Here is a 10,709-nt window from a genome sequence, read left to right as displayed (position 1 = left end):
AAACCACGACAGTAGCTTAACTAAAGTTATTGTGACATACTACATGAGTATCCAGATGTATTTTTATATGAATGATTTTATTATTTACTGCCTGTACAATATATTCCTTTCGGTTTCCATGAGTTAGAAACCCTAACCTAGCAGCAACATACTAGCTTATGATCACTTTCATTTAGTTGACTTCTTTTTAATTATTTTTAAAGTTTTGTTGGATTTAATTTTATGCATCCTAGTTCAGTCCATAAAATTAAAACATTAATAACTGTCTCTGAGTGTTTAACCACATGAACTCTTTTTTAAATGAAGCTGTTCATTAAGCCAAGTTATTTGCATATTGCATGACATGCTACTGTGAAAGAGAGAAAGACTCATTCATATGTGATAGTGCTCATCCTATTATGCCTGAGACTCATGTCAGCACTTGCTTTGCAAATTCTATTTTTACTAGTTTATAGCTCAGCTTTATAATCTTTCTGTGGGCTGAAACTTGACAAAGAGTAACTCCACTCCAGAGTCCATTTGAGCACCAAATTTCAAATACATTTCCATAACTTTCTGAGCACGCATGACACATTGGGCTTTGTTCTTGTCAGCTCTTATAAGCTAAGAAAGGTTGGCAAATCCAGGCACCAGAAGACTAATACTGGCAATTCAAGAAGCATAGGGTTTTTTCAATTTGATAATGAGTTGATACTGCCTTGATGTGAACAGGTTAGGTACTGCTATACCTGACGCTTCGGGATTTAGAAATATCTGTGTATTACCTACCATTGATGCTAACTCAAAATGCTTGTTTTTTCTAAGATAACGCTGTGGCAAAAACCTTATGTGCACAGTTAAATAAATTGTATACAAGTAAAATACATATCTGTGTGCATGCATTGACCTATAATGCGTAATTTCAGATAGTTAAATTCAGATCAGTATAGATTAAAGTTCTATTTAAAGTACTATTTTCATATAAACACTCAGTTATTACTCCAAAAATCACATGATCAGAAAATAAACTTAAAATTTATAACCTCAAAAATCTTGTACTTTTCACCAATCATCAACTTTTAATCAAGTTCATTGAACAAGAAGGTCACAAAGTGTAGGACTCCAAAACCTGCATAACTATTCATCTGTTCTTTGTATCTATACAAGATGCGTTGCAAACATGAACAGACAGAAATACTACTTTCAGGAGAACAAAATCTATGGAAAAGCTTGCAGGTTTTGTAGGAAAATGATTTAACTATAAATTATATTTGAGCATGGAATTATGATAAGAGTTTGCAACGGTAATGGAGAACTAATAGAAAAGTATAAAGCTTGTGCACAAATATATTACAGGGTATGTCTCATACTCTCAGGTTTTACAGGTCTAACCAACAGTTGAAATTGGTTGAAATAGATGATACTATTCCATCTTTAAGATTAGATCTGATAATCCCAGTCATAATTTAAACAGTAATGTCTATCCTTAGTCATAAAGTATGTCAGTTAAGGAAGTGACTCTGAAGTGACTCTCGGATATATTTCACTTTAGTCCTTGAAGCATTATAAGTAATAGTGAATAACCATTTTCTGTACATCATGTCCATATAATTTATTTCAAACCATTTATTATACGATACACACACACACACCCTTCCCCTACCAACTTGTCCTGAGCCATGCTTTGTGCAATTTCACCTCCTATGAAAATGATTTCTTATCTTTGCTTATTCTTGTTACCCTTTTCTGGACTTCTCATTTTGTCACATGTGCACTGTGCTCAATGTTCAAGAAATGGGTACCTCTTGAGTGTATCTGGATTGAGACAAAGTGGCATAACTATGTCTCCCATCTTCTTTATTTCTTTTTTACTCATATCCCTTTTCAAGTTACTCAGGAAGATATGGCACAGTAAAGAAGGAAAAAAATCATCTATCGCTGATACTCTCTGGGACTTTCTGGTAACTTGAGCTCACCACAACTTTTTTCTTGTCTTTGAGTTGGCTATTAATTCATGAATTGATTTTTGCTTCTGTTAATTTAATTTTGCCAAGAGATTTAGGGAGGCATCGTATCAAACCAATTTTTGAATATCCTATTTCCTAAAAACAGCCTGGTCACCTTCATTCCACTCTCCAACTGTGATTTCAGGGAAAGCTAATAAAATTTCACAGATGTGCCTTCTTTCTTTCAAAAGCAATGTTGACTGTACATCCATTGTATCATACTTGTCTGTATGTCTTATAGCTCTGTCTGTATGTTTTCTTCCAATTTATCCACTAGATAAATCAGATTTTCTGGTCTATTGCTATTCAATAGACTCTCTTCCCTCTCACTGTAAAAAAGAGTCACACTGCATTTACAGTTCTCTGTTCTTCTGGTCCTGAGGCCACACAAAAGTTAATAGGTCAAGGAAAATTCTATTAGTTTTGTGCATATACTATGCAGAACGGTAGACAGTTACTACTCTCAAACTTTTGGCATTGATACTTAAATTTAAACCAATCTTTCAGATTCATTCTAACTAAAAACTCATATAGCAACTTCCCTAAAATAGCAGCTTTGTCCAAATAATTCTTTGTCCTTTTTCAGTTTCTATCTTTATTCATCTTGCTTTCCAAGAATGCTCCTTTCACTTCTTTACCATTTGTGGACCTACCAGTTCTGTAAAGGTCAATGTATTTGGAAAAGAAGTTTTATTTGTAGGGCTAGGGGTTCTTTTCCTTTTAGCAAGTTTTTCATTATCTTGTTAAAGAATTGCCACGTTGAAGTTTTAACTTCCTGGCGTGCCCTTTACTATTTCTTTCAGTAGGACACGTCTTACAAAAGTATCTTTTATTTCTAGTATCTTTCTTTACTCTCCTGTTAAAGATGCAAGCCTTGCCTCTACATCCTTGCCTCTCTTCTGCTCACTTCTCCTGTTGCCATTTTTGTGTAGTGTATGCATCTATTGTGTGTATTCTCCGTCACATCTGTAAGTGATTGAGGTGCTGCAACTAGTGCAGCCTTTTCGGTAGGTATTTCAACCAGCTGCTTCATTTCCCTCTCTACAGTGAAATAGAAAGAGAAATGAATTTTTGTGTAGTGGATTCTTTCCTTACCTAAATGTAAGCACCTTTTGGTTATTGCTAAAGAGAAGTAATGTTTTCCTACATGCTGCTTAGATGTTTTCCTTCAGCCTGTTGCTCTGAGAAGCTGTCTTTCAAAGTGTAGCAAATTTAGCAATGATCAGAATCTCTTGCTATCAGTTTAGGTTCTCCTCTTTTGATTTCTACTCACTACACTCATTACTACCATGCTAGTAGGTTGCCGAGTAACTGTATATATTCTAGTATTATAGCTGCTACACTTCTGTAAATTACCGCTTGATCTTCAGACTCATACTGACGCTGGTTCTTGTTGGTACAATTCAAGTTATTGCCTTATTTCACTCCATGCTTTCTTCATTTCTTCATCTGTCAGAACCACTTCTTGGACTTTATTTCAGTATTTCCAAGTGCTTTACTCCACAATATTAAGTGATTCCATAGATTATAACTTATTTTTCACCAACTCTGTACATGCCCAATGTAGCAATAGCCTTATTTAAACCAGTCTTTTCTGTCCATTCCTTTTATTTCTGGATTCTGATATTCATACAGAAGCACATGTATATTTATCTTTGTTCTTAATTTCATTTCATTGTGGCTGTTGTTCCATGTTTCCTACAAGAAACTTATTGATTTCTGTCCTGTCTTTTTCGCTGTGAATAATATTAATTTTTAAATTAATGTACCCCTGGAGGACGAAACACTTGCTGACTTTCAAGCAGTTTTTATTTTAATGATTTGATTCAGAGGTTTCCTAATTTGACATGCCGGAAGCCTTACTCCATTTTAGCTTTAGTGAAGCAATCCTTCCCTCCACAGGTTCTCTGTTTTTAATCCTGCCGTTTTTCTCAACTAGGGACCAAAGTTTTTCTGCTCTTGGGGATCTTACAGAGAAATGGTGCAGTACTTCATGGAAATCCCGCTCCTAGTTTGCACTTGACAGGTTTGAGTTGGTTTGGTTTGGTTTTTGTAACAAATGTAAGCTCCGCTTCCACATGAAAACCTGAATGATAACAGCTATCTGTAAGAAAGGACCTCTTTCTCCAATCAGCTGTTTATGAAAACACAAATCATTTCTTTTTTCCCCGAAATGCTCATCAAAATCAGCACATTACTGCAAAAGTTATGTCTCTACCAGAATATCCTAATTGCTGAAGAACTACTTACAACAAAAATTCCCGATAAGCTACAGAGGTATTACCACACCCTCAGGTATTAATGTAAGAATAGACAAAACAAAGTCACAGAAAAATCTTGCAAGTTTGATGATCTTTATGTGTAAATAAGTGTGATTCCTGTAGTTGAACAAGGTTATCTGAGTCTGCCTGTTCAGAAGTATTCTTAAATATTCATCTGGCAAATATTGCAAATACCAGAAATTCTTCAAATCCAACAAAGATGGCGTATGCTGCTACTTTATAGGCTCTTTTCTTCCCTGTTGATCACATCTCCTCTAGAAAGAGTTTTATTTTTATTTCTAAAATGATTTCAAGTGCTTCAAGAATTATTATTTTAAAGGAAAGAAAAACAAACAACAAACCATTGAGTGTTTTCATCAACCAGGGACAAAATAGTCAGAAAGCCCTTGTCCTGGGTTCAGCAGTAGCAGTCATTTTTCTCCTTCTTGGTAGCTGGTGCAGTGCAGTGTTTTGACTTTCAGCTCGGGAACAGAGCTGATAACAAGGGTGTTTTGATTTTGCCAAGGACTTTGTGAGCCTCATGCTCTGCCAGGGAGGAGGGGAAGCCAGGAGGAAGCAGAGACAGGACACCTGACCCAAACTGACCAAAGAGGTATTCCATACCACAGCATGTCATGCCCAGGATGTAACTGGGAGTTAGCCGGAAGGGCTGAGAGACTGCAGGGTTGGAGGAGGTATGGGTCAGTGCTTGGTCAGGCCTGGGGGGTGAGTTATCAGTCGGCGGGTGGTGAGGTGTTGTATTCTCTTCCCTTGTTATTTCCTTTATCATTATTATTATTGGTGGTAGCAGTAGTGATTTGTGTTATACCTTAGTTACTAAACTGTTCTTATCTCAACCCGTGGGAGTTGCATTCTTTTCGATTCTCCTCTCCATCCCTCCGTACTTTAACAAAGCGTACTTTAACAAAGCCTTGACCATGGTTTCCGTGAAACTTGCAGACAGGCTACAAAACTGAAGGACTCCATATGGAAGTAAAGTCTTTTTTGTCCTTGAACACCACCTGGTCCTAATGTCTGAGTATTTAACATAACCTGATTAACCACAGTGCTGTTTTGCACATTGCCAAATTAGAAACCTGCAAACCTACGGATGTCAGTAGTTCATAATAGAGGCCTCCAAAATACGAGAACAGGATGATACTAGAGTCCCCAGAGGTACAAACACAAATCACAAAACCCCGTTACTAATAGCTGCAACAAAGGGTGGTATCTTTTTTGCTGTGTAAATGGAAATTGCAAAGAACTGTGTAACAGCCCATTGATGCTGATTAATGTCAGCAGCAGAGATATCTTTGGGATGCAATTGGGAGGGTAGAGGGAGGAGAAGGGAAAGAAGAGGGAAGGGGAAAGGAGGTTGAAGTTATAATTTGCAACTGTAGAGCTCATTTCTAAAATCTGCAATGTATTTCTGAGACTGCTGAAGGTTTAAGATTTGCTATAAGGCAAATTTGGAACTGCCGGTGTCAACATGCAGAAGTTCATGCAGGACGTTGTTTTGCAGTAGGAATATGCAATGTAGCAAGCAGAATTTTGTTGGATTTCTGGCTTTGGTATTCATTGAACCAAAGAAGCATGGAAGTATGGAAGTCAGAGGGACTGCATGGAAAGAGGGGTGAACCTGTATTTTTTGAACTGCAGAATCAGAAAATGTGCTGGCATAAATTTCTGGAATAAAAGCTTTCAAAATTTTCATAATGTTTTTATTAATAAATCTATATACACTGAAAAGTCAGTCACTTTACTAGAAAAGAAGCATAGTTGTTCCTGCCTCAGTTTTCAAACTGTAATTGTTTTGCACCTGTCTAGTCTTACACTGAAGGATCTAAAAAGCAAGTTCTTTCAGAAGTGCAATTATCTACTTAAAAGGGAGTATTGTTAAGACAGTACTGAAAGCTTTAGAAAATCCTTGCCATACTCTTTTTTTTAGGATTAAGGAAGAAAAAATTAAGTACCTTTAGGGTTCAGGCAACAGTTTCGTGGCAGAGAGAATATAATTTTGGTCTCTGATACCTAGCCGTTGCCTTCCTGAGTAACAGTGCATGGATGAACACCAAAAAGTAATTGTATCATATCTGGTGTTATTCATTGTGCTATAAACCTGAGCCCTGGTAACCAGACTGCACTTAGCCTGTATCACTTACAGCATGAAAACCATTCTTTCGGACCAGCTTTAACATCTTTAAAAACTAGTCCCACTATGAACTCCATCATCTAATGTGTTTGATACTTTGCAAACTGAATGGACTAAATGGCACATGATCAGTTACCACGGCTTCTACTAATGAGCAGTAACTTGCTATAGTGTGGTAACTCACCCACTTCCAGCATATGCTTACACGCTAAGAAAATATTCAGAACTACCCTGAGCCTTTTCTAGCTAAGTCTTCCAGACTGCCACCCATCTGCTGCTACCAAAAATACGAACTCACTAATACATTTGATTAAATGGATTCTACTGCCACCATTTCATTTGAAGTTTTGGTGAAAACAACAGATAGCAGCTTTGTACTTCTGTAACACTCCAGATGGTGATAATTCTTTTCTAAGCATCCTAGGACTGCAGGTAGAAGTATGTTGACAAAACACATCATTGAAATGTTAACACTGCTTGACATTCAAAGTTAAAACAATTATTTTAACCTGGTTTTAGTATTTATTACTGCCATACACTCTTTGTTGTTTGGAAGGCAGTCGGCATTGTCTGATATCTAGAGATGAGACTATCAGTACTGTTTTCTCTACTGTCATTGATACATAACCACCTAAAGATGTTCAATGAAATTTAAGGTTATTTTGATGAAATGTGAACCCTATTCCCTGCAATTTCCTCTGCCATAAGCAACTGGACAATAAGTCACAAATTCTGCTTCAGAAGGTACTTACAGAATAGAGTTTTGATCTTGCATACCATGCCAGTGCCTTGACCTACATTGGATAATTGCTGTGGCATGCTGACCTGATGAGTTATCCATGCTATGAACAGGATAGCATGAATACAGGATAGCATGAATGCAGCATAGCATGTAAGAAAAAATTTTAATAATTCCTTTATATTCACATTTTAAGTATTCATTTCTTTAGCTCTTCTTAAAGGAAGTCTTATACATTGTATATCTACACTTAACTTATGTAGAATCATAGAATGCTTTGGGTTGGAAAGGACCTTAAGATCATCTAGTTCCAGTCTCCCTGCTAAGGGAAGGAATACCTTCCACTAGATGTAGATATGGAGATAAATATTTAATATATTTATATATGTACACATAGCTATATATATATATACATACATAAACATAGCTTTCTAGATAAAGTATATCTGTGTACACATAAAGTATTTTATCTGTACCGTTACACTCCTCTAGAGAATGAGAAGGAATGCATGTGATGGCTGGTGGAGGCAAGACTCCTGCTGGAAGTTGGAGTTAGCCACTTACTATCTTGGATAAATATTGTCTTCATCATACTAGTGCTAATTTAGTAAAAATAGGAGAAGAAGTGAATGCCAGGAGCAGAAAAGAGGTGGAATAACAGTCTGCTTGGGTAACATAAGTATTTAGTAGGTAGTAACTTTCAAGTTGAACTTTAAATAGATCACCTGAGAAAGTGGCACACTGGAACTAGGTACAGCTGGTAATCTTGCTTTTCTCTCAGCACTGAAAACCTAAAATGCCTGCAGAAGTCTACTATGATAAAACATATAGGAAGCTTTACATGGAAAAGCTTGTGCTGGTGATGATGTGATGGGGTAAAAAAGGAGTTACCTTTTGAGTATCACAAGAAATTCTCAATTACTCATAATTTACTTAGATAGCAGAGTTTGGGTGCATCATGTAAGCCATTAAATGTGTAAAAATAAATCCCGCTTCTGGATTACCATAAATACATTCTTAATTCCATATAGGGAAGGATAAAATTAATGCAAACCAAGTACTATTAATACAATGAATTAACACAAAGTAAGTTTATTCCTTTTTTTTTTCCTCTGCATTATCATTTCTTTTTAACCTTTTATTAGCTTTTTTCCCACAAATTGCTTCTGCCTATTTGTCTGTTATTCATGCAGCCACGTCAGTTTTGATATGAGCTGATAAGTACAGCTGATAGCATCTTTATAATATTTTCGCTTGTTCGGAATTTGAAGAGGCAATGTTAGAGACAAATCCTTTGCAAAACATCTTCACACTATGGATATGAAGACTGTGTCTGGGGAAAAAAAAAGCCAACAAAAAAACCCAACAAACAAAACAAGAACAGTCTGGTATAGTACAAGATTTTCATGCTTGGGAAAGAAAAATTAACATGGTGAAGAAACAAAGGCAGTTGTCAGGGGTTAAGGATAACAATTGGTATTCTTTCATGCTGGGCTGGTGCTTAGATGTGAGGAACACATGAGGCTGAAAAGAAGAAAGGCTGAATTGGTACACAATAAGATTTGGAGGGTTTTGGTCAAAAGTTTTAAGAACAGCTTGGCCTGCACTATTCCTAACATGCAACAGGACAAGCCACTGAATGAGTCTGGGACAGGGGAGAATAAAGTTGTCAGTAAAAACACAGACACACCAGTCAGTGCAGAATTGTGAAAGCAAAGACAAGTTGAATAGTGCAGACAGAGCAAGTAAAAACATTTTTTCTTCCTTCTTGCTCATTAAACTTAATAACGGAATCTGTTTTTTCAAGGAATAATGTCTTCAGACAGCTGGAACAGACAGTTGTTCAGGTACTTTAGATGTGAGAAAGCAGGAAAACTCTGCAATGGCAAGGGGAGTCTAAAGCAAGGTTTTTTATAGAGCTTTCTGAATGGTCAGAGAGTCGGAACTAAAGAAAGGATAAAGGAAAGAGAGATTTACAGAAAATGTTAATACTAAAGGAAAACTTAAACAAGTTTGAAATGGATAATTGTCATCAACTAGATGATAATAGTTTTTTATTCCTTTTATAGTTACTGTGAAAATTGTATTCTAATGAGGGTGAACCCTCCGTCTAGGGAAGAGAGAAATAGTGATCTTAGGATCAAATCACAGCCTTCAGTTTGCTGTGCTAATGGATCCTTGGCTGTGGCTGTTTGTAATCTGATGGCAAGTTCAAAACCTGAACTGTTTTGCTGGATGATCTGCTTTTTGGTCAATCTTGGCTAAATCATTACAGCTCTGATGATCTGAATTTGTAGTATTACAATTTTTTAAATTACTTAATAATCCCTGAAATGTTCTTAAATGAAAACTGATAGTTGGAACCCTATGCCTTATTTATTTATTTATTTTTAATTCAGCTGTTTTTCTTCCTAACATGAGGATATAGGGAAATGTCTGCGTGCTTTTAAAAGTGGATCAATCTACCAGCTTCATCTAATGAAATGTCAGATTTATCAGATAGGAGCAAATTCACCTCTGATGTTAGTGAACAATGACAACTGGCATAGACTCTTTCCCCCTCAAAAGGCAGCCAAATGAAACTGTAAACCTGAGGTATTTGTTGGACTTTGTATACTCCAAGCAGAATGTGGATGTAAATTTGCTGAGTGAAAGGCTTCAGTAAGATTGCTACTCTAAAGTATTGAGGAAGCTTCCCTGGACTTGCATTTCTTCAGGGTGTTTTAAAAGAACAGCACAACAGAAGTTTAGAAAATCAAACATAGTGCATAGACTAGCCAACACAGATGAGAATCAAAAACTCCTGTGAATATCCAAACCCCTGCACATATGTAGAAACAGATGATTAGAGTGTTGTATCTGTCTTATCTTTCAGCTGGAAGTGTTTAACGTACAGCTGAGCTGTCTCTTGAGTAAATCTCTTTTATATGCCGGGTTTTAGTGTTCCCCTGATTTTACAGGATGGTCTCTTAATGCGTTTAAACTCTCTGGTTAGTTAATAAGAACAATGAGAAACGACTTACTGTTCCATTCTTTTACCTTTGTTGTTACATCAGAATGTTCCCCATATAGGACATTCAAATGATTTTCTATAATCATCACTATTATGAATTCATGCCTCATTATTAGATAGAAACTAAATTTTTCAAATAGTTACTTCAACAATTTATGACACTAGCGTATCACATGAATACTATAAAAAGTAGTGTGTAGGACAAATATGAAGTGAATAGACGTGATTTTCCTTAGAAGAAATACTGCAGTTTTTCACTTAAAATGGACTGATCTGGGGAGCTGAACAGCAGAGTTCAAAGATGGGTATGAAAAATACCACAAGATGGATTTTAAACACTTGGGGTTTTGTACAGCAATTTTCTCATTAGAAGATATTAAACAAGCAATCTGTCACAGAAACTATTTCAAAAAGACAAAATTGATAAACATACCTTTCTATAAGCAATTTGTGATGATGAGGAGGAAAAATCCAACACAGTTTACTCATTAGGAGTGGTTTGTAAGTTCAGTATTTTTACAGGATGCTAATTTGAATAAAATTAATTCAGTAAAGTGCC

General features: G+C 36.2%; 1 long non-coding RNA gene across 1 annotated transcript in view; it reads left to right on the top strand.

The window, feature by feature from the left end:
• The first annotated feature begins 4,185 nt into the window (after positions 1-4,185).
• The window catches only part of LOC130596043 (uncharacterized), a 48,903-nt gene continuing 42,379 nt past the window's right edge, over positions 4,186-10,709 (top strand). Inside the window, exon 1 of the long non-coding RNA XR_008971449.1 lies at positions 4,186-4,280. This is a non-coding gene — a long non-coding RNA (uncharacterized LOC130596043). The remainder of the gene's footprint in view (positions 4,281-10,709) is intronic.

This window comes from Pezoporus wallicus, unplaced genomic scaffold (genome assembly GCF_028554395.1).
Source record: "Pezoporus wallicus isolate ANWC-B61680 ecotype Strahan unplaced genomic scaffold, APGP_CSIRO_Pwel_v1 contig_7553, whole genome shotgun sequence".
Lineage (NCBI taxonomy): Eukaryota > Metazoa > Chordata > Aves > Psittaciformes > Psittacidae > Pezoporus > Pezoporus wallicus.
Note: the sequence above shows the minus strand (reverse complement) of the source record. Positions and strands in the feature narration are given on the sequence as shown.